This window comes from Lagopus leucura, unplaced genomic scaffold (genome assembly GCF_019238085.1).
Source record: "Lagopus leucura isolate 7727_CA_CO unplaced genomic scaffold, USGS_WTPT01 Super-Scaffold_100002, whole genome shotgun sequence".
Taxonomy (NCBI): Eukaryota; Metazoa; Chordata; class Aves; order Galliformes; family Phasianidae; genus Lagopus; species Lagopus leucura.
The window spans coordinates 5,791,367-5,814,495 of NW_024962263.1; positions in this window are offsets into that span (position 1 = coordinate 5,791,367).

Sequence of the window (23,129 nt, forward strand, 5' to 3'; positions counted from 1 at the left end):
AGGGCTCCTACATTACTGGATGTTGGTAAGTGAGCAACTTGATATTTGCATAGAGCTTTATACATTCAAACAGCTTTGCAAACAGTAACGAAGTAAGCCTCACAAATACTGTGGGAAGCAAAGAATTCAAGAACCCCACTTTTACAGATAAGAAAATTGAAGCCAACACTGTGAGGCTCACAGACATGCAGATATCCACAAAAAGACAGAAGCTGCTGATCTGTACTGTAGAGTAATTCATGTCAACTGTCCATTCCTCCTCTTAGCAGAAAATTGTCACACTCAGCAGCACAATGTTATGTATTTTAGTTGCATAAAGGCACAGAAAAGAGGCATCCTAAAATCCCAGGTGATCTAGATGACCACATGCAGCAGCAGTAATTTCTTAGAAATAGTAGCACCTATTCCATTTGAATAATGACAAATCAAGGTGTGTATTCTTTTTAATGATCTAGTGATTTCTGATACTTCACCTTTGGTTTCACTCAAGCCATATCTTGAACCACACCGTGCTTTTAGGGCTGGTGATCAGCACTTCCTTAAAGGAACTCATTCCTCTTGAATTGTTGAGGACAGCACTCAAAAACATACATTTGGGAACACAGGCAGCCTTAAAACATAAATTTCCACAGTACAAAACACATTTGACAACTATCCATAGAGATATCTGTTAATGATCAGAGAAACTTCCTGAAGTGAAAAGTGAAAAGTAATAACTGAAAAACAATTAACATTCTTTATTGCAATGCCAATTCTTTGCTCTTAGGTAATACTTTCCACAGCATTATGTATTGCAAGGAAATCAAGTGTTTGTTTTTATTGTTTGTTTGTTTTGTTGTTGTTTGTTTTTAAAGGATTCTTGTTATTCTAACATGACTATCTCCTTCTACCATGTGAAATTGTCATTCTCCTTCTGCAATGGTTGCCCCCTCCTTGAATGGACAGTGGGGTAGAAACCATGCTTTGGTCTCACTGTGCACAGCTTCACCCTCGTAAACCTTTGTAGAGGGAAAGGACAGAGTCCTTTGGAAATAGTGTTTAGAATTCATGCTGCAACAGTGCCTGGAGGGCTCTTTACAGATAGGGCTCAGCCTGTAGCTGGCAAGCTACATGCATGTAAACAAGTCATAGATCTCTGCTTAGCACTCAAGTGTATGGTTAAATTCAGCAGAGGAACAAAACATGGAGTAACACACCACAGTAATTTGGACAAGAAAAAGGAGTTTGCTGTGAGCATGCAAGTACACTCACATTAATGTGGGTATTTGTAAGTATATTTAATGTCAGCTGTAGAATCATAGAATCACTGAATGGTTTGGATTGAAAGGGATTGTAAGGACCATCCAGCTCCACCCCCGCTGCAATGGGCAAGGACATCTTCCATGAGACCAGGTTGCTTCCAGCCTGGCCTAAAACACCTCCAGGGACAGGGCACCCACAGCTTCCCTGGGCAGCCTGTGCCAGTGCCTCACCACCCTCTGAGTGAAGAATTTCTTCCTTAGATCTGATCTAAACTATCTTCTTTTAATTTGAATTCATTATCCCTTGTCTTATCACTACACTTCCTGACAAAGAGTCCCTCTCCAGCTTTCCTGTAGGCCCCCTTTAAGTGCTGGAAGACTGCAATGATGTCTCCCTGAAGCCTTTTCCGAGCTAAACAAGCCCAGCTCCTTCAGCCTTTCTTCACAGGAAAGTTTCTCCAGCCTTCTAGGCATCCTTGTGGCATCCTCTGGCCTGGCTCCAACAGCTCCTTGTTCTGGGGGCCTCAGGCCTGGATGCAGTACTCCAGAGGAGACCTCACAAAGGCACAGTAGAGGGGGACAACCACCTCCTTCAGTCTGCCAGCTGAATTCTTAGAATCCCTGCCTTTGTGTTTTGTGATGGGCAATGTGGGTAGAGTACATGCCTGTCTTGGCACCCTATGCAGAGAAACAGATGCCAAAAGCAACTTTCAATGCCATGAGTTTCACTCCACTGATACCTCGTGGTAACCACATCATATGAGTAACCAACTTTAGTTAAACAGCTTGCTTCTATATTAAAATCAGTGAGGTCATTTGCTACATCCTTGTCTCTATTGCTCCACTTGTACAAGACAAATCTTCTGGAGCCTCTCTCCAGGACAGCTGGGAAATCTTGTCTAAATTACATCTATGCCCAGTTAGCATCCATTTCTCCTCACACCAGCTCTGTCCTTTAGTTGTTCTTTCAGCGTTGAGCCCTGTATCTTTATAGACAAAACTGGCCTCATGTTTATTTTCCCAGACTGAACAACCTCAGCTCTTCTACTCTCCTCCTGGGAGATAAAGTTCCCTCATTTCCTGATCACCCCAGCAGCCTGTCTCTGCCCCAGTCTGAGTTCAACTTTTGCCATCAGAAGCAACCAGAGCAGAACAAAGCCTCCTAAAAGGGAACTGCATGGAAATACTTCCCTTTCCCCCTCTCTTTGTTGAAAATCATCTCTCACTTTCACTTTTCTTTTATTTTTTTTTTCTTCCTGGCCCCATCATTTCAGGGATTCATTGACATTGTGATTGACTAATAGGCCAGTCTTGTCTTTCTCCTTTTCTGTCATTTACAATTGATGGGTTTCCATTTTAACATAAATTCTTATTAGCCCCTAAGTGATTGCCCATGCCATTACATTCTATCACTCAGCTCCTCAAGATCTCATCTTGTGTTGCTGAAGGATATTCCATTAATCCCTTGCATTAAGGATGCATCCCAAATTTATCATCAGAAAAGGAGAAGCAATGCTTTTTCTTAAGTTACGAGGTGATTACACAGCCTGATGGGGGGATTTTGAAAAACAAAAATAAAAAGCAACGGCAGCAAAGGGAAGGTCACGAGGAAGGTGACAAAGGTCGTCCGACCAACCTTTTAAGCCTTGTATTGCAAAACAGCCTGTTTCCACTTTTTTTTTTTCTTTTTTTGAGTGCCCCAATCTGGCAATACTGTTTCCCTCTGAAGAATCGAAATCCATTTACCAACACTCATCAAATTCTTCTCACACCAGTTCTCAGAGATTGTTCTTCCTGCCTCTTACGTGGATGAAATAGAGACAGAGAGATGTTAATCGTTTTGGCCAAGGTTTTCTGAACAGCTCTAGGCAAAGGGTGTTAATATTTGAAGACTCTCCTTTCTCTGGAGAGGCCCTTATCCCATACCTGCCTGCTGAGAGCTCGCCCACTCCTTGCTCTCTCTTCACCCAGCACCTATTCAGTTTTGACTGTCAATTAACCATTAGAGATACCTGGGCTTGAAAGAGTCAAGGAGAAACAAATTGCCAAGTGTCCTTCAGCATGGTGGGGGAGGAAGACGTGCATATTATGGCAGATTCAAAGGAACAGCTTGAAAGCAGCTGGAGAGCTTTGCAAAAAAAGCCCGTATGCTGCACACACACAAAGCAGCTGCATAGAGGGTGCCATGCTCAATATTAATTATAGGTGTGGCATGGAAGACAATATTCAACATCTCCAGTGCGAATACTTCAGGATAAGAGCAGGCACTGACACTATTTTGCACTCCCCTAAGCACCTCCTCCAGGACTTGATTTAACATCACAAGGGTCCAAGACTGTCAAGCTGTGACAGTTTATATGAGTGAGATTTTGGACGTCTCACTGAAATACACGTTGCAAAAACCCTTCATGGAAAGACACGGAGATTTCAAAGGCTGCCTTGAAAAATGAATAATAAAAGCAAAGGAGTGGCCCTAAAAGAAATCAAACTTGGCAGGGCTAAGTTTCCTTGTGAAATTAATTTTCAGCATCTTCTCTCCAGCGGCCTGCCTCAGCTGTCTCCCTCTGAGCACAGTTAATGATCTTGTTGAGCAGATAACCAATCTCTGGTTGATTTACAGGGCCTTTTATTGTCTGAACTGTCTATAATTTTTTAATAGAGTTTCAGTTGATATTGCAGTAAAACAAGGCTCATTTTACATATTTAATGGAAAAGTGAAAACAAGCCAATAAAGACACCAAAGGACCAATTTGCCAAACTGCTCCACACAGGCTGAGACGTCTCGCGTGCCAAATATCCGCAAAGCAAATGCGCAGGCGCTCTCGGATAAGTCTTACGCTTATGAAAAAAGCACAGTGCATTTAGCACCTCTTTCATGTTGTGAATTGTTGATATGTTTCCTGCCTTAATATCCCAAACGACATAAGAAGGATTTGTTCTGTCTCTGTTTCTAAGCAAACAGCAATATACGCCCAGCTTATCGGGGGAGCGTGAAGGTTTTTAATTGTGCTCTGCTCTGAGAGCCCTACCTGAAGGAAGCACAAAAGTGCCGATATTTGAATGAATCCTCCTGAATTGATGCAACTCAGCACAAAATATACCACGCCAGGGAAGCAAGCTGGGTGTTTTTAAATGATTGATTATTCGCTGTGCAAAAACAAATGAAGTGAGTGCATAGGGAGTACATGTATTCTCAGCATGGCTAAGTTAGGTTACCCACTAGTGGGGAGTAAAACATGCCGGAGCCTGAAGAAAAGCTCAGTTATTTGTTATGAGTCCCAGTGTAATGTGCCTGAAAAAGCACTAGTAGGAAAATAAAAAATATATCAGTTCCTGCCTCTTCATCACCCTCCCTTGGATGGAAGTGGCCTCAGAGATGCAAGGCTCTGCTGGGTGAATACCTGACTGTAGCCCTTGTGGGCAGGAAAGTGTGTTTATGGCAGCTGCAGGGCTCTCACACTGCCCAGCTCCCTCACAGCCTTTCTAGCACGCCTTTAATATAAGTAGGGCACTAAAAGCCATGCATCAACCAGGTTCTGGGCTCCGGGCAGCCATTTCAGTCAAGTTTCTGGTCACAGCAGCACAGACCAAGGAGTGGGGGTGTTGTTTTCTAAGCGGGGGACTTGCAGCCAGCTTGTCTCCCTGTCACCTCTGCGTTTTCTAAGCCACTGCGCACTGTTGTTGCCTTATGGTGATTATTTTCACTGCCAGCAGTGTCTTTTGCATATTAGCAGTCATTAATCCCATTGCATCAGCCAGCTTAATTGGGGTAGGTTGTCCTGATTCCCAACCTCTGTCCTCCGCTCCCTCCCCCCCAGCTCCACGATGTTGGAGGGACGTACCAAATCTATAGTGTTTCTACATCTGAATGGAGCAAATGAAAGAGACTTGGTCAGATCTGGTTAATTGGGGAGACTTGTGGTTTAGCAGTTAGGAACAGCCTAATCAGGGATAGAGAAGGAAGGAGGGGAGGGAGGGGGGGTCTTTTTTTATGAAAATGTGGACCTCCCTACAGTAATTCCCCCTCAGCTGCTGCCTCACAGATGGACCTTTTAATTGAATTTTCTTACAGGCCTGAGGGAGGCAGTTCATTTCAGGTCAGGTGAGGCAATTGAAGTGAATCTAATAGCTCTAGTTTCTATTCACTGGGAGGAGAGAGAAGTGTGTTGTTTTGTGTTTTTTTTTTCCTCTTCCCCCAGTTTCAGCTCAACTAAAAAGTTTCAATTAAAAATTGAAACACACACATGGTGATTTCCAAGGATTTGTTGTCTTCATTTTGCCACAAGTGGCAATGAGGTCAGCAGTGGGAGAAATCTGATGCAGTTTGCATCCCGTTCTGGTTTTGTTGGTGACACAAGAAAGGATGAGGCGTGTGCAGTGTTCACAAAAATGGCATGAAAGCTATCTCTTCTTGTGCTGGCAAATATAAGAAACATTTTCCTCATATAGAAATCTGGTCATTGTGGATGGGTTACCAAATTACTTTTCTCTAGAGCTTTTTTTAAAAATTTTACGTTGTTTTATAAGTACAGAAGTCTTTGCCTCAGGTTTGTATCTAGACTACTTAAAATAAGAGGAAGCATTCCAAATAAAACACTCTCAAGCACAACTTATTATATCTAGAGTAGATAAGAAAGGCTCACAACAATTTCCAGAGCTAAATAAGCCTTGCCAGCAAAAGGATGCTTGTCTGACATAAATATGTCTACATCAGGGTTTTTCCACGGAGCAACACTGCAGAACTTTCTGCCATGGGCCATGCCTTCAGCACAGCAGACCTTCAAGGGCACGGTCTCTGCTAGCCCAGGGCAGGAGGCACAGACAGAAGGTGGTCAGGTATGTGGTAGGGATTGACCTTGTCCTCTGGGAACCTTGCCACCAGCATCAACGAAGCCAGGATATCTTGCCAGGAGATTTGTCAGTAAAGCAGGATTTTCTCAAGAGACCATCTGGTCACCTATGGCTGGGACGGACAGAAGGCAGGATGTCATTTCAGGTCGTTCACCTGGAAAGACAGGAGATCTTCAAAGAGGAGAGAGTCAGCACCCCCGTGGTTGCCAGGACATAGCTCAGGAGGTGGCAGAGGCACCTCCGTGGCAGTGGAAATGCTCAATTCAGGCAGTCTTGGAGAAAACCACAAACAAAACACTGCAAAAAATCATATTCAAATTGACTGGATGGCTGTATGGCCTCATGTTCTTCCTGGTGTATTGCTTTGACCACAATTAATAAATGAAAATGAATGACGTATGTGTCGACGTATCGATACATTTCTGTACTTCGTATTGTAGAGATGCTTTGTTTCTAAATGCAACTCCATTACATCTTTAATCTTCAAATGCAATGAAATGATGGTTGAACTTTTGGGGGTGCAAAAACGAAGAACTTATTTCACATAGTTCTACTTGCAGTATCCAAGAGCAAATGTCTGTATGCGTAAAGCTAAGAAAACACACCGCCCGAAGAACCTCTTTTTGCAATTGAGTTCTTTGTTTCAAAACATGCTGGAAGCAGATGAATTTGGTTCTGTTCTGTGCAAGTGCTTTGGGCTATCACAACTTTTCTAGTTGTTGTCAGACAAATGCACTCACGTTTGGCTTCTCCACTGGCCTTCCCAGCACCATCTCATTCATGTGCTTTGCGGGTTTTAGTTTGTTTTTGTTTCTAAGACCCAGCAACGTGTATAAGAGCAGCTTGACCAGTAGGGCCTCAATGCAGATGAAAACTGGGGAGTGGATCTGACAGAAGCTTTGGCTACCTTATTACTATTCCCTTTATACAGACCCATTTAGGGGCCCCATGTGGAAACAAAGGTAGCAAACCATTGCATCCCTGCTGCCAGGAAAAAGAAGGGGTGGTTTAATCAACCATCCGTGTTGCACTGTAGCAGAAGGGGCAAAAAAGCACACATTTAGGACCAGATGCTTCTCCTTTAGTTGAAAGGGTGATTAAAGCACTAGTGCTGAAAACTGTGGTGATCCCTATGTGATAAATACAGCAGTGCATGTCTGATCCCACCTTTTCAAAGGCAGGGAGCAGACTGTGTCTGTGGCAAGGGTATACAGAGGTGAGAGGGGAAAAACAGCAGTGGGTAACGTTCAGCTAAAGAGCTCGGCCTAGGCAGGAAAATTTAAACACTGCATTTGCTCCTTTAGTGAAACTCGCTTTTGCTTCAGAGCATACCACAGGAGCCCTAAAACATTTCTATTCAGAAAGAAAGGGCACAGATGAAATAAATCCCTGTGTGGGATTAACTATGGGCAACATATTTGTCTTGAGACACCCACATTTCCATGTGTAAGCAGAAAGATTTCTTTCAAATGCAAGAGAGAGCCCAGGAAAAAAGCACTGCCCATTACAAACAAGCACATGAATATCACAGGACAGCTGTGTGTGCAGTGTAAAATACACACAGGAAACAGCAGTGAGGAGCTATCAGAACTCTTGCTGCAGATGTATCTATAGCATCCACTCAGCTCCTATCGCACTATACAGGAGGCTTTAACATACTGCAACAGAAAAGCCAGTGGGACAAACATCACATCCATTCGTTCTCTAATAAAACAATATTCCAAGATAGTATCTTTAACTTTACACATCACTGGGGTTCTTGCTGCCTGGACAGCTTATAGGGAAAAAAAAAAAAAAGAGATAGAAATTCAGTGTAAGGAGACAAAACACAAACTCAATTTTCCCCCTTGTTCCTTCACTGTTAAACATGCACAGCCATAAAAGCATCTGGTATCAATAGAAAGGGTGAATTCTTTACGTGTTGGACATTTAACATCTTCCAGGATGCCAAAACATTGATTTATACGTTGGCTCAGGCAAAAGATAGTTGTAGCAGTTCTCAAAAATATTGAAAGTTCATAGAGGCAAAGCAGAAGGCAAAACAGTACTGGGGCATTGCAATCCACATGTCAATGGGAGGCTGTGACATGTAGAGTTCAGGGACTAATATACCAGTATGCTTGGTCCAGAAACTGTAAATGCTTCTGTCAAATGAATTTCCCATATAATAATCTTGTAGAGATGCAAAGAACTAATTATAAGAAGTGTCTAATAATGGAAAACATAAGCTTCGAACTTGCTGATAGATAAAAGGCAGGAAGCTGGGAGATTGAATCTTTAGCACTGGGCATTTCTTTTCTTTCAAAATTTCAGTGTGCAGGGATGAGAAAAATGGGTACAGTTTCCCTTCAGATGACAGGAACAATAATTGAGTAGGATTATATGTCATCCATGAAAATACTATATTTATGTCTCATTGTAATCCATTCATTGGTTTATGGATCCAGAGTCCCATGGGTAGTGTCAAAAATCCACATAATGTCTCTGAGTAGTGGATTTTGCATTTGGATCCATGATGTAGCTGGCAGACACAGAAAATCACCTGCAGCCAGACGGCTCCCAGGAGGGCAAGGCATGGGGCACACCGAACACAAAGGCTGCCCCACAGCACAGCACGTGGGAACCCAGCCTCCAGCTCCCCAGCCTCCAGCTCCCAGCAGTGCCCTAGCCACTAGATGGGCTGTTTTCTACCCAGTCGTCAGAGGTTTTATGTTTCTTTCACCTATAAACATCCGAGGTGACTTATTCTGTGACTGATGTTGTATGGAGCCTCCTTTTTTGCTTAAAGATAGCAGAAGCCTAACTTTGTCTGACTCTCTGGAGCTATCACTACAGTCAGATCTCATAAACCTGAGACCCATTGTTACTTCTTTCATCATACATTAAGAAATAATCCTGAAGTAGTACGGTGGCATGTGGTAATCCTCACAGTAGAAGATTTCCTTTGTACAAGATCTCTACCCCAGCTTCCCTCTGGAAATGGAGGTGTGTTTTGCTGTTGTTGGTTTGTCTTCCTAGCAATGCCTTTTAGGTTATACATGTCCTGAGACAAAGACCTTGTTTTTATATCTCATACCTGCAGCAGACTTAAACAGGCTTCAATCTCGGGTGAAGCTTTAAGGCAACATCATAGCAGTAATTAAAAAAAAAAAAAAGAAAAAAAAAAAAAAAGAAAAAAATGATTGACAAAATGATTGATGTTTTATATAGATTATGTATGCCTGCTGGTTGAGAGAGGTGTGCTTTGGTAAAAAACATTTCTTCTTAAATCATTATTTAGGTATTGATGAAGATCTCAGCTACCAAATCCTTGAAGCTTTCCAGTCTTTCATGAAGACTGGAGGAGCAGTTAAAGAAGTTGTCACATATCCTTAGACGTCCATCTCGAAGTTACTGAGTTACAGCAAAGTAGTTACAGTAGAGTAGTAACTTCTCCATGCAGGGTGTCAGCTTGTCATTATAATCACAATGCTTTGCTACCGCTACAGCTGGCAGTAACTGGGCTGCAACTATAGTATGAAATCCAGCAATAACTACTATGCTACAACTTCACTAATTTCCATGGAAAGCAACAGCCTAGCACAGTACCACTCTGACATGTTGATGTCCAGAGCGTATCTTCATTTCTGCAAACCACCAGCTCTAGGACAAGAGGCACCAAGTCTCTACCTATAGCTGATGCTGTGGGCATAATCTTAGTCTTCAGATTAAAAATCAAGCAGGTGATTTCATACCAGAAGACTTGAATGAAACATGATCTCAAAGCACATTAAAACCCGAGCAACAATCATTCCAACTATTCAAGTCCTTAGGAAGGCCCTGGAATGATCCAAAGTGTGGACTCAACTATTGTGTTAGAAGTAAAGCAGGTAACCCTTCCCAGGCTGTCTTGGAAAATTCATTCACATGCGATCCTTGCACACTGTATGTCCTACCTGTGGTCGTCAAATTTTTATTATTGCCAAGGGAAGCTGTCAGAATAAAGCAGACATAATGTTCTTTTGAAAGAATCCACACTGAAAAGAATTCCTGAGTAGAAGGACTGATAGGCAAGAATCACAGAATCATAGAATGGCTCGGGTTAGAAGGGACCTCAAGGATCATGAAGCTCCAACCCCCCTGCCACATGCAGGGCCACCAACCTCCCCATTTAATACCAGACCAGGCTGCCCAGGGCCCCATCCAACCTGGCCTTGAACACCTCCAGGGACGGGGCATCCACAACCTCTCTGGGCAGCTGTTCCAGCACCTCGCCACTCTCACAGTAAAGAACTTCCCCCTGACATCCAACCTAAATCTTCCCCCCCTCAACTTAAAATCATCTCCCCTGGCCTTCCATTATTTACCCTTGTAAAGAGCTGACTCCCCTCCTGTTTGTAGGCTCCCTTGAGGTACTGAAAGACTGCAATGAGGTCACCCCGCAGCCTTCTTTTCTCCAGGCTGAACAAGCCCAGCTCCCTCAGCCTGTCTTTGTAGGCGAGGTGCTCCAGTCCCCTGATCATCTTTGTGGCTCCTCTGGACCCTCCCCAACAGCTCCCTGTCGTTCTTGTACTGGGGGCTCGACACTTGGATGCAGTACTGCAGATGGGGCCTCAAAAGGGCAGAGTAGAGAGGAACAATCACCTCCCTGTCCCTGCTGGCCACCCCTCTTCTGATGAAGCCCGGGATACCATTTGCTTTCCAAGCTGCAAGAGTTCACTGTAGGCTCATGTTAAGTTTTTCATCCACCAAAAAAAAAAAGAACTGAAGAAAAAAAAAATTGCAAAGAAAAAAAGATTTGAAAGATAATTTGTGCCTCACTCTTTAATTTCCCAATTTATTTGCTTTACTTTTTCTTAAAGCAAGATATTTTAAAAGATTTTATAGCACAGAATTACGTTATTCAATTAACAAGCCTGGAATTTGTGTTCCTAACAAACACATGGCTCTCATTTCGTTCCCATTCATGGCCCGCCAGATGCTAACACATGACCTATTTCAGCCCCTACAAAACCTGAAGAATGGAAACTTTAAAATGAGTTTTTTGACATCAGTGACAGCTGGCACTTACACAGCAATAGCAGTGAAGCAAGGATGCTGGTGTGAGAACAGAACTTGCAAGGAAGATCTCCATGCCACAAGACATCTAGCCCCAGCCAGCGTGCCTCATTGCACAGAGCATCTCCTTAATGGCACGAGGGCGGTGTGAGAGGAGATCTGAGGAGAACCACCTTTTGGGAAAGCACACAAGTTCATTATTAGAAACGGGTATTTTCTCCCAGTTACATCAGTGCTGCTCCTGGTAAGTAGGTTAACAAAGGACAGCAATCTTTCAGGTATCGACCTGGCCAGCAGCCAGCACTCCAGGAGTTAAAAAGTGGTCCTTTCCACCCAGAAGGTCGCACTGACTCCTTTGAAGCCATTAGTCTATTGTACAAATCCCTCCTAGTTTTGAGGATTATGGAACAAATACATTGTAATGTCTCTGTAGGAACCTGGCCTGCAGGGTCACCCTGACTTGAGTTAATGCATTATGTCCCAGGTGACAAAAATTGAAGCACATTAAATACTTCATGAATGTGAAATGTCCAGAGTTTTAGTCTCAGGAGCTTTCCTGCCATAGAGTTTGTCCTGAATGCATCTAAAATCCATGTTTCAGATTGATGAGAGAAGAGCTGATTTCAGTTGACACTTTGCAACAGACGAATGTAGATAGTTTCAGATTTAGCGTTAATATTGGTTCAGTTTATGTTGGGATGGGATTATCTAGCTTTGTGCTTTATAGTAAAGCATGTCCAATAAAGTAATACATAATTTGTGCAGAGGAAAAAAATCACTTGTATTACAAGAAAATCTAGAAAAAATAGGTTGGTCTAATAAGACACTTACAGACACTTCAAGCTGGATGACACAAAATAACTACACAGATTCACCAGTTTTGCCTCCAGGTGAGGAAGACATTAATGAAAAATATGTGAGCAACAGGAATCAGTTAAAATCTTAGCAGAATGCCTTCAAGATTGCTGCTTAACAAATCATATCCTCATGACAGAGAGTAGCTGCTCTCTGTCCCCTTGGTAAAAATAAATAAATAAATAAATAATAATAATAATAGTAAAATTAATGTTAATAGTGGCACTATTAATAGTAACAATAAATAATTATATAACAAGGACACCCCTTTACTCTCCTATTCATTGCAGCAGCAGAAGAATTTCTGTGGCTTCCCTCACTCTCAGCTCTGCCTCTCTGTTCCTTTCTTTTTGTATGTCAGCAGAGCTTCGTGTAGACTTGAAACTGCCTGACATTGATAGGTGAATCCTGGCTGATTTCATCTCAGTATACTCTGCCTTAGTAATATTTTCCCAGTCGGTCACAATTTTTATACCAAGAGAATTCCCATTACCTGACAGAGGCAGAGACTCACCGAAGGGTGGAGGAGAAAAGGAACTTAGGACTGAAATGCTGCCATTTCGTATTTGAAAGAGTTAAGGGGAGCTGGAAAATTCTGCCACTTCCACAGATGCAGTTTTTGGCTGTATACTTTGGGGGTTGTGCTGTGTTTGTTAGTGTGTTGTTGTCTTTCTAACAGAAGTACTCCTGAAAATTACTGTGATTTTTTTTCAATTATTTTATCTGTATTTTGTTAATTATCCTCCAGGGTGTAATATGCTCTTCTCTCTCTCATAAATACATACCTAAGGCACTTTAGAAAAGAAATACAGATATATTCAGTTCAATTACATTTGAAATAACATTTAACAAAGTTAAATCTCACTTTTTAGTCTTATACCACTGGCCTTCTGCCCTCCTGCTGAACACACTTTAAATTAGACAGTTTGTTGTTTCAAAGGTAAACTTCTCAAATGTCTTTATGCTCTTACCAAACAACACGAGTACTTTTTCCCAAGCCAGGCCTTTGAGAAACTGCACGGCGGTGGATACTTTTGGCCACTCTAATGTCTTCCTATACTAATACTGTAACTTAATGTTACCCCAGCGGAGACAGGAATGCACTGAAGCCTATTCCATCACCGGGAGGATTCTCCTCTCTTAGCCTGATAACAAGTTCCAGTCAATCTAATCTATCACCTTCTGTCCATCTAATCTGCCTCCTTCACTTGGCACTGCTCTGAGCTGGCAGGACTTTCAAACTCTCCCAGAGCGGTGTGGCATCTTGCTTTGGCTGCTGCGTAACGCTGCTGGTCTTTGCATTACCATCAGCAATTCAGTTATTTCTCAAACCAGGGCAAGGACATTGCCAGGCTTACAGGGGTGCTCTCAGCAGCTGAGCTGCTGTGACTGCAGGACACAGAGAGCCAGAAAGCCGGTCTCATGCTGCAGTGACTGCATTGCCATGCAGCACTCCATTTTCCCTCTCCTTACTATGGACAAGTTCATGTTTATTAAGGGACTCCATTACTGTTCAACCCCCCTTCACCTTGCTGCAAAATGTTTTTTCCTCCAGGGCTATAGCAGCAGCTGGCATGCTATTTCCTTCTGAGGTGTAGCCAAATAATGGCTTTTTGGAGAAGGATCTGTTTCATGTCTTTTCTCCATATGTTCCTTTCAATTGAGGGGTTTAATACATTCGTTTTCACAGTAGCTATCTATGTGTTTTTTTCTTTTCAGTGTCTATAAATGAAATGAATAAATGTGCACAAGGCAATGAGATACAGGAGTCGGGTCACTGTGTCAAAGCTTTCTTCTGGGAGTGTTTTTCTGAGAGAGCAGGGGTTAGCCTTGCCCAAAAACTGATCACTTGGTGTGTAGGGAAGTAAGTCATGCGTCTGTGAGACATGGGAACAGAATCAATCACCAGTATAAAAGAACTTCTTCCAGATCCAAATAGGTGCACTGTCCCTCATCCATAGGTCAGCATTTGCTGTAGTACAGCTATGCCATTTAGGGCCAAGAGTATTTACTAAAATGGCAATACAGCAAAACAGATGTAGGCAAAATTGGGAAGCACTATGTATGCAGATAGATAGATAGACAGACAATGCTGCAAACACTGGGAGGGGAACAAGCAATAACAAACAAAGCTTGCAAATGTATACATCTGTGTTGCTGAAGCCCTCCTATGGTTGTCTGGCCTAAGAGTGCTATTACAGCAGAAATAGTTTCAGTATAACTGGATACACACTAGGAGACTTGAGCTGTTTAAGATACATGTTACTGCATATGAAATCCTTTGTACCTGTACATAAAGCAGAAAAATAAAGTATAATTTTGGGGAAGTGAGAAACCTGGGGGAGGAGGCACAGAATCTGTCAGGTGATGGCAAAATGAGGATTGTGCCCTCCCTTCACAAACCCAAAATGTCTTTTTTTTAACAGTATCCCCCCAATACTGTATCCCCCCCCAACAGTAGCAGAGTCTGGGAGGACAGACACTTCAGCAAGGTCTGTGGTGATAGAACAAGGGGAAATGGCTTCAAGCTTAAAGACTTTGGTTAGATACAAGGAAAAAATCTTTTACAGCGAGCGTGGTGAGACACTGGAACAGGTTGCCTGGAGAAGCAGTGGATTCCCCATCCCTGGAGACTTTCAAGGTCAGGCTGGATGAGGCTCCGAGCAACCTGATGGGTGGGTATCCCTGTTCATTGCAGGGGAGTTGGACTAGATGACCTTTAAAGGTCCCTCACAACTCCAAGGACTCTGTGATTCTATGATCGGTAACACTGAATCTCTCTTTAACCTGACTGCATATTTACATAATATCAGTAGAAGCATTAGACATCAGAGCTATTCACCCTTCAAAATTTTGACAGATGTGGAAGGTAGTTCACTCACCTGCAGACTGTTCTGGTGAGACATTAAAGTCTTCACTGCCACATGCCAGGTGCCCTGCTTTCCCTCTGCAGAACTATTCCCAGTTCTTAATGGCTAGGCAGCACTAATCATTAAAAACAGCACAAACAGATACAGACCCCATTTCTGTTGTGAAGAACTTACAGCCATGAGACTGAACATGTGAAGACACTTTGAAATAACTGATGCTGAGGTGCATTTCTTAGGCCATTCAGAGCTGATTTCATTGCTCAATTTGCACTCCATGCAGTGTGTCTCATGAAGAGGAAATGAAGGGCACGCTAGAACACACAGAGAAGCAATGTGGTTACCAGTGAAACACTTACTAGCTTAAGAAAAGAAATACAAAGGCTTCTGTTCAGAATTTCACCTTCTTCTCAACATCCTCTCCCCATTTACAACATTTTACTGGCTTGGGCTATTACATTACCACTGAACAAAGTTGTAGTTTGTCTAAAGCAGCATTTTACAGCAAAATCCCACTGCCAGTATTAAAAAGGAACTATCCTAGTTCTCAAAACAAGACAAGAAATGCACCTGCCGAATAGGCTGCAACAAAACCAAGGATCTCGAATTTGTCCTCACTGGCTGAGGTCACCTCATCACTCAGAAGAACTGCATCGAAGTAAAGATGAGGGGATGGGAAATAAAGCCACCCACACCCAGTAACATAAATTCAATTTCCTCTGTAATGCTGTTATGTGCTTTTCTCTCATAGCTCATACTTTTCGTTTATATTCCCTTAGCTCCCACTGGCTGGGCTTTTAGTGCTTCTCGCACTGAAGGGTCCCCAAGCTCTCTTTCCTTTACTCTGGACTCTTCCTGTTCCCATTGCACATCACAACTCTCCTTTGGTCCAGTTCTCCCTGGCCCTGCTTCTCCCTCTCTCCCCCCCTCTCCCCAGTGTCAGCTTTCTGTTCCTCTGGCACAGCACCACAGGGTGGAAGCTGAATTATCAACGCGCATAAAACACAAAACCACTCAGTCAGTGTATATGCTGTCAGTATATACACTGACTACCCATCTATTTCCAGAGATCCCAAAAGAGCTAAGGAGGTTTATGCTATTAATATACTGTGGAAAGAGGAAAAAATTCCCACCAGAGGCACACAGCTACTGCACAATGCCTCAGCCTGCTCCAGCCTTTGCAGCGCTTCAAGGCTTTGCGCAATTTTCTGCCTAGTGCAGGCTTTAAATTCAAGCTGAAGGCCAGGCTCCTGCTCTCTCTGCTGGAATCAGGCAGTCTGGAAGGAGCCTTCATAAACACCAAGCTCAATGCCAAAGAGGGAGAAGAATAACCAAGGAGACAACTCACTGCATTGGCTCCTCTGTTTCTCTGGCAGGACTCCCTGGCTTCACACAGAATATGACTGACTTTGTTGCTTTCAACATTTTCTTCCATTCTGAAATATTTTACTCATTAGCAATCCTCCTTATGCTCAGCACAGGAGATACCAATCAAGCTCTCTTCTTCCTAGCTGCTAAATTTGCTTGAAAAGCTGCCCCTTTCCACCATGCATCTCTCCCCAGGATTTCTGCTCTTTTCATTTCACCCTCCATTTCTGGAAAAGATCACCTGCTCTCAGATGTTTAGATACTGTTTTCTAGGCTGATGATTCACACATGGAGTCGTTTGCCACTAACACAGTCCCTTGTTTACAGTCCTGCCTCTCAACCTCATCCATTTCTCTGTCAGCTTTCCACTTCATTCTTTCCTGCTTCAGTTTCCTCCATAGTCATTTTTAACTCTCTCTTTGACCTTCACATAGTCTGCCCACAGCCCTGATCCTGATGCTTCCTCAGTCTCAACATCATCCAGAAGCCATCCTACTCATTTCATCCTGCCAAATATCACCCTGCTCTGGCCCCTTATTTATTCTACCTTGTTCTGGAAACACCTTTGAGGCTCTCCCACACATACCATCCTACTTCAGTCTCCACTGGATACGACTGCCAGAACTTCAGTTTCCATTTGATCCTGCTAAAATTCCCTTCACCAAACCTCAGTACTTGCTTCCCATCTGCAGTTGAACCAAATATAAATGTAAACACTCTATTTCTAAATCCAGAGTGTTCTAGTTCAGTTTCTCTTTCTTCTCCCTTCTTGGACAGGCCTCCCAGCATCCCTCCTCCACCAGCTATCAAACAGGCAACCACCTCTTCTCCCAGAGCAAGATGTCCCCGTGCTCAAGTTTTCCCTAAGTCCTACTTCTGACATGCTCCCAGCTGCTAGCTGTTGTGCTACACGTAACGTGTCCCTGCTAGGCCTTCCTTTAGCTCCTCACAGCCGTCTCCCTTCTTGTCTCAGTGCACAAGCTGCTCACTCCTATGTCTAAATTCATAATAAACAACCCCATACACACATGAAAACCACCCCACCACCTCTTTGCAGACACTGCAGTGTTGATGCACTGACAAAACAAAGGCTACAGAAGGTATGAGTGCATTCCCAAACCCACCAAAAGCCAGACAGAAGAGTCATCTCTTCCTGCCTAGAAATTGAGACTCCAGGAACAACTACTGTATGAAAATCACAAAAGCCTGCAAAACTAATTAATCCCTTTGGATAAGAATTATACCAAGGATGACCGTCACTGTCCAGCAAGAGCATTATACAGCACCAGAAGAAAGACAGGAAAGTCAAACTTCTTGTTCCTCTTTTTAAGCGGCATGCTAAAAGACACAGAAAAGATATGGTAGATGGAAATGCTGGAGTATTTGTGATATTAGCTGTACACAGCTGTAGCAGCCATATCACACGCCAAGCCCAAGGACATGCAGGAAAAAGTGAGCTGGGATCTGCCAATCATTTGTTGACTTTTCAGACAAAAAAAGGCAAAGGAGCTCCCCGCACCTCTATCTCATACGAGTGCTCTGCAAAGCAAACCACACAGACAAACAGCATTTGCAAGATCAGGCTGGATTGTTTCCAAAGCACATATTCTGTGCAGAAAGCTGCAAGAAAGAATAGGTACTGAGAGGAGCGTGAGAGCTTATTGCCCTAACAAATCAACAATGGGACTATTTGAGGAAAAAATTGGCTGAGCTACTTAGGATAATTTATTAATATTGCCTTTACAGGGATAATAAATACATAATGTCTCCTAGTGTAACCTAAATAAAACCAGAAACTGCAAATCCACATGAACCTATCAAACAACAGCGCATCACAGAGTAACTCATACATCGATATTTCATTTTAAATATCAGAAAAAAGCTGCATTATTGACTAATCACTTCTGAGATACAGTTTCAAAACAGAAAACAGCATTTGACATAGGTAATGAGATCAGGTACACCCTTAGCAAGTTTGCTGATGACACCAAGCTGAGTGGTGATACAACAGAAGGAAAGGATGCCTTCCAGAGGGACCTTGATAAACTCAAAAGATGGGCTGTTGGGAACCTAATGAAGTTCAACAAAGCAAAGTGCAAGGCTTTGCACTTGGGTCAGGATAATCCCAGATATGTATACAAACTGGGAGAAGGACTACTTGAGAGTAGGGCTGCAGAGAAGGACCTGCGGGTCCTGGTAGATGAAAATCTTAACATGAGCCAGCAGTGCGCTTGCAGCCCAGAAGGCCAGTGGTATCCTGGGTTCCATCAGAGGAAGGATAGCCAGCAGGGACAGGGAGGGGATTGTCCTCTATTCTGCCCTTGTGAGGCCCCAGCAGGAGTGCTGCATCCAGATCTGGGACCCCCAACACAGGAAAGATGTGGAGCTTTTGGAGAGGGTCCAGAGGAGGGCCATGAAGTTGATCCATGGGCAGGAGCACCTCTCCTACGAAGACAGGCTGAAGGAACTGGGCTTGTTCAGCCTGGAAAAGAGAAGGCTGTGGGGAGACCTCATTTTGGACTTCCAGTATTTAAAGGATGATTATAAACAGGAAAGAAATCAAATTAATATATGGGTAGATAGTGATAGGACAAGGGGGAAGGAAGGAAGTCAGGGATGTCAGGGAAAAGTTTTTCACTGAGAGGGTGGTGAGGTGATGCATCAGGTTGATGATCTTGAACTTGGTGATCCTTTATGTTCCTTCCAACCCGAGCCAGTCTATGATTCCGTGATTCTATGAAAGTCAATCATCTTGAAGCACTCACTTGACATATTTTTACAAACACATGAGTAAAAATAGGAGGCCTTCACATTTTATTAAAGAAAACACCTGGGTTTTAGGTTGAGAGTTTGCCTTTTGCTTTTTAACAGCCAGCTTTCAACAGAGCATTAGTTTTTACAGACAATATCAAAGCCTCCGCAAACACAATGCTATCAAAGGAAGCAATAATAGATGCCTTATTACAGTTATGTGAACGCTATCATTTGGGGATGGCACTAAAGCACCTTGAGACCCTGACACAGACCTGAAAGGCATTTTATTAAAGGGAAGTGTGGTTGCCTAACCCCCTCTCCTCCAGCACAGTAATCAACATGTCTCTCTTCTCATCTCCTGTCTGGGTCTCATTCTTCTCTTCACACTGACATGGGACAACATCCATGCCCACAGTACAACGGTGTAAGCCCTTCCTTTACCCAGCTCTATGGCCCTGCTATTTTCCGGTGTCCCACAGTGTCATCCAATTTCCCATTGCTATTTTGATGGCTCTCATAGCCCCCTGGACAAGTTGGTTATTTCAATACCCACCCTATCTTCGATAAGAAAGGCAATTAGATTAGTTTACTGCAGGCAAAATCAATACTGAACATCTGGGGGGCAGATTAGCTATTGCTAATTAGAGCTTTTAGACATTATTCAAATAAAATGTATGAGGTTAATCAACCAAGGTGGAAAAAAAATCCATAATATTCTAAGTCTGTCCTTGGTTCTTCAACCTGGTTCACTTTGGAACTAGGTATGGAAAGAAACTCCTGAAGTAAAGGTAAGCTTCTCTAAACTGAGAGGCATCTGAACAATGGAGAAGGGGAGTACTATTTACTAGCAGGGAGAGGGGCATTCCTTCATTGTATCACAGGCGCACTTCCAGTTTCCAGGCATTTAAGCTGATTTTGAGAGTATTTGGGAATTTAATTAAATAAAACTGACCAAAAAATGTATCTGAGCTGTGTATTTCATGCCTACTTTCTTTTGATGAATTACTTCAGTTGCAGTTATTTACTTTTAAAATACATATTTTCATATTGCAGAATTGGATATGCAGTGATAATTCCATGGTAACATTTTCCCAAATTAACCATTTATTTATATTCATTTAAACAGTACTTAAAAAAAATACAACAAAAGCTGCTACTGTACTTGGCATGTCAATGTCTGTCTCAATACATATTTCATGCATTAATTTTCAGGCCATATAATGTATTACTTTAATATCTTCCGATTAGATTGCAATTAGATAATATGTTCAAATATGAACAATACATTTTCAGTGTAGCTTCTTTTGAAAGCTCATCTATAGCACATTTTGCTACAGAGGAATTACCTCTGTAGACTATTGGAATTCTCATTTCTGGAAACGATCATTTCTCCACACTATGAAATATCTGTTCCCCTAAATTATATTCTTAAGCAGTGATTTATAAGTCCTGTAGGAAGATGAACATGCCATCTTTAACATGAGCACGAGATGAGCATGTCATCTGAAACAGATCTGAAAAACGTCTTCCTGGTTTTCAACAATAATCACTAACTTATAAACACAGAAAAGCTGCCTTATTTTCATGTCTAAAGCCAAATGTAATTATATCCACCACGCAGAATTTTAAAGAGTCTGCCCCTACACACTTTAAAGAAGCTTTCTGCTTCAGAGACAGAACAACATTGATTCCACTTTTTTTTTTTGGTCAGTTAAAATATAAATCAACAAAACCAAATCCCCGGTACGATGCAGCTATCTAATTCTCACTGATCGAGTCAGAATTTGTGCAGTTTGGCAGAATCAGCCTAAATTACTCAAACAACTCCAATTCATTTTCCCAAGCTATATGAATTCAAGCTATCTGCAGCTCTTGAACTACAGCACAGCCCATTTTTAAACACTTTTAGAAGTCCTTCAGCAAATCAGATATTTCACTGTTTTTTTTCATGCCTCTACTTTTCGTACATCTTTTTAAATTAGTCTATAGCACATTTTCCAGCTATTTGCAACTGCATTTTTAAAAATACCTTTTCATTTTCATAAAGCAGTAAATACGTTTGAATCCCCACATGCAAACAAGAGTTTCAAGATGACAGACTCTTTGTTTGGCAGCATACATCTCATCTCATAGACATTTGGGACAGATTTGAGACAATCTTATGTCAGAGAGAGGCCATTACACCAGTAGAAAAGGCAAAATACATGTAATTTTATAAAAACATACATTTCAGTGATAAGGTAACACATCCAGTGACACACTTTCTAAACTTTCTAAATAATCCACTTTTGTTTCATATTAGCTTCCAGTCACAGTACAGTAGTGATATGATTATTACTATAGTTGTACCATTTTCTTTGGCTGCATTATACCTAAGAGCACAACTCTTAGAGCATTTTATTTCCAAAGACTTGAAGGCCTGGCTTTTTTGGCAGAGTGACTACATCCCCAGCCTCCTGAAGTAAAGCAGAAGGAAGAGGTTTTCAAAGCCAGGCATGCAGGATTAAGAAAGCCACCGCCTTGCTTAAAAGCTGACCAGGGAGCCCACACGATGGGGGTGCCAGCATGGATGGAGCTCACGGTCTGGGACTCCTGGCACAATATTCAGGATCACAGAATGGTTTGAGTTGTAAGGGACATGAAAGACCATGCAGTTCCAACTCTGTTGACATGGGCAGGGACACTTTGCAAACTGGCACTGAACACCTCCAGGGATGAGCATCCACAACTTCTCTGGGCAGCCTGTTCCACTGCCTCACCACACTCATAGTGAAGAATTTCTTCCAAATATCTAATCCATACCTACGTTCTTTTAGTTTAGAGCCATTATCCCTTGTTCCATCACACCATTCCCTGATAAAAGGTCCATTTCCAGTTTTCCTATGTGCCCTCTTTAGGTTCTGGAAGGCCTCTATGAGGTCTCCGCAGAGCCACCTCTTCTCCAGGCTCAACAAGCCCATCTCCCTCAGCCCTTCTTCATAGAAGAGGTGCTCCAGCCTTCTGTGCATCCTCATGGCCCTGTCCTGGACCCATTCCAACAGGTCCATGCCCTTCTTGTGCCAGGGGCCCCAGACCACTTCCTCCCAGATAAACTCCTGTTTTACCTATGTGCTCTCTGAGGCCTTGCACAAACCTGTTTATTTAAACTATTCACTGTTCACTATCAAACTATTCACTATTCACTATTTAAACACTGAAATACAACTAATCATAAATACCCGTATCTGGCAATGGGAAGAATTACATGACTACATCGATCAAGGCTCTCAGAAATTCCAAATGTTTTTCATATGTGACAATAAAAAAAAAAAAAAAAATCCACACACTTTATGGTTTCACCCTGGTAAAAGGCCTCGGGAAGCAGTTTCACCATTCTGTGAGATTATTTTTTTACACTGTCAAAAGGTTTTCCTGTCCAAATTGGGATAACACTCAAAATCTTGATATTTTGAATTCTGTTTGATTCATACAGAAAAAAAAAAACAACAAAAACAACTCCTAATTGTGAAATGCTGCACACCCAATTGCAGAAACCACACATTACGCCAGCCTGACAACCATAACCATTCTTTTCTCTCTTGAAAAAAAAACAACCGAAACCAGTATCTATTGCCTCTTCCACACAAAAAGTTCCACTTGAGAAACCAGCACTTTCTGATTATTTTTTATATTCTGATTTTGTTTTTCTCTATTTTGTTTCCTGTAGATGTAATATTCATCTTTCCTGCGGGTTTGCAGATGCATGGGGATAGTGCAGTAAAAATGAGAACACAGACAAATTCAAGCCATACAGATCCCTGTGTGCCTTTTCCCCTTATCTCTGGTGACCCTAGCTTGTTATTTTAGACAGAAGCACCCTAGGAAAACCATGTATAAGCTGGGATGGGGAGATGGTCTGAAGGGGGTTGCCTTGGAATGATCCGTATTTGGCTGTGACAGGTGAAAGCCCATAGGAAATATTGTGCACTGCACAAAGTGTAGCACATCTAAAGCAAGGACCCTGAAACTATGCTTATACATCTACCAAATATTAAAAAGTGCAGACTCAATAGAAATACCGAGTTTCATGACATTCCCTATACTCTGGCAGGTGTGACCCACCATTTCCTTTAGAGGGGTTAGCTGATTAACACTTCCAGTTAATCTCAGACCAATT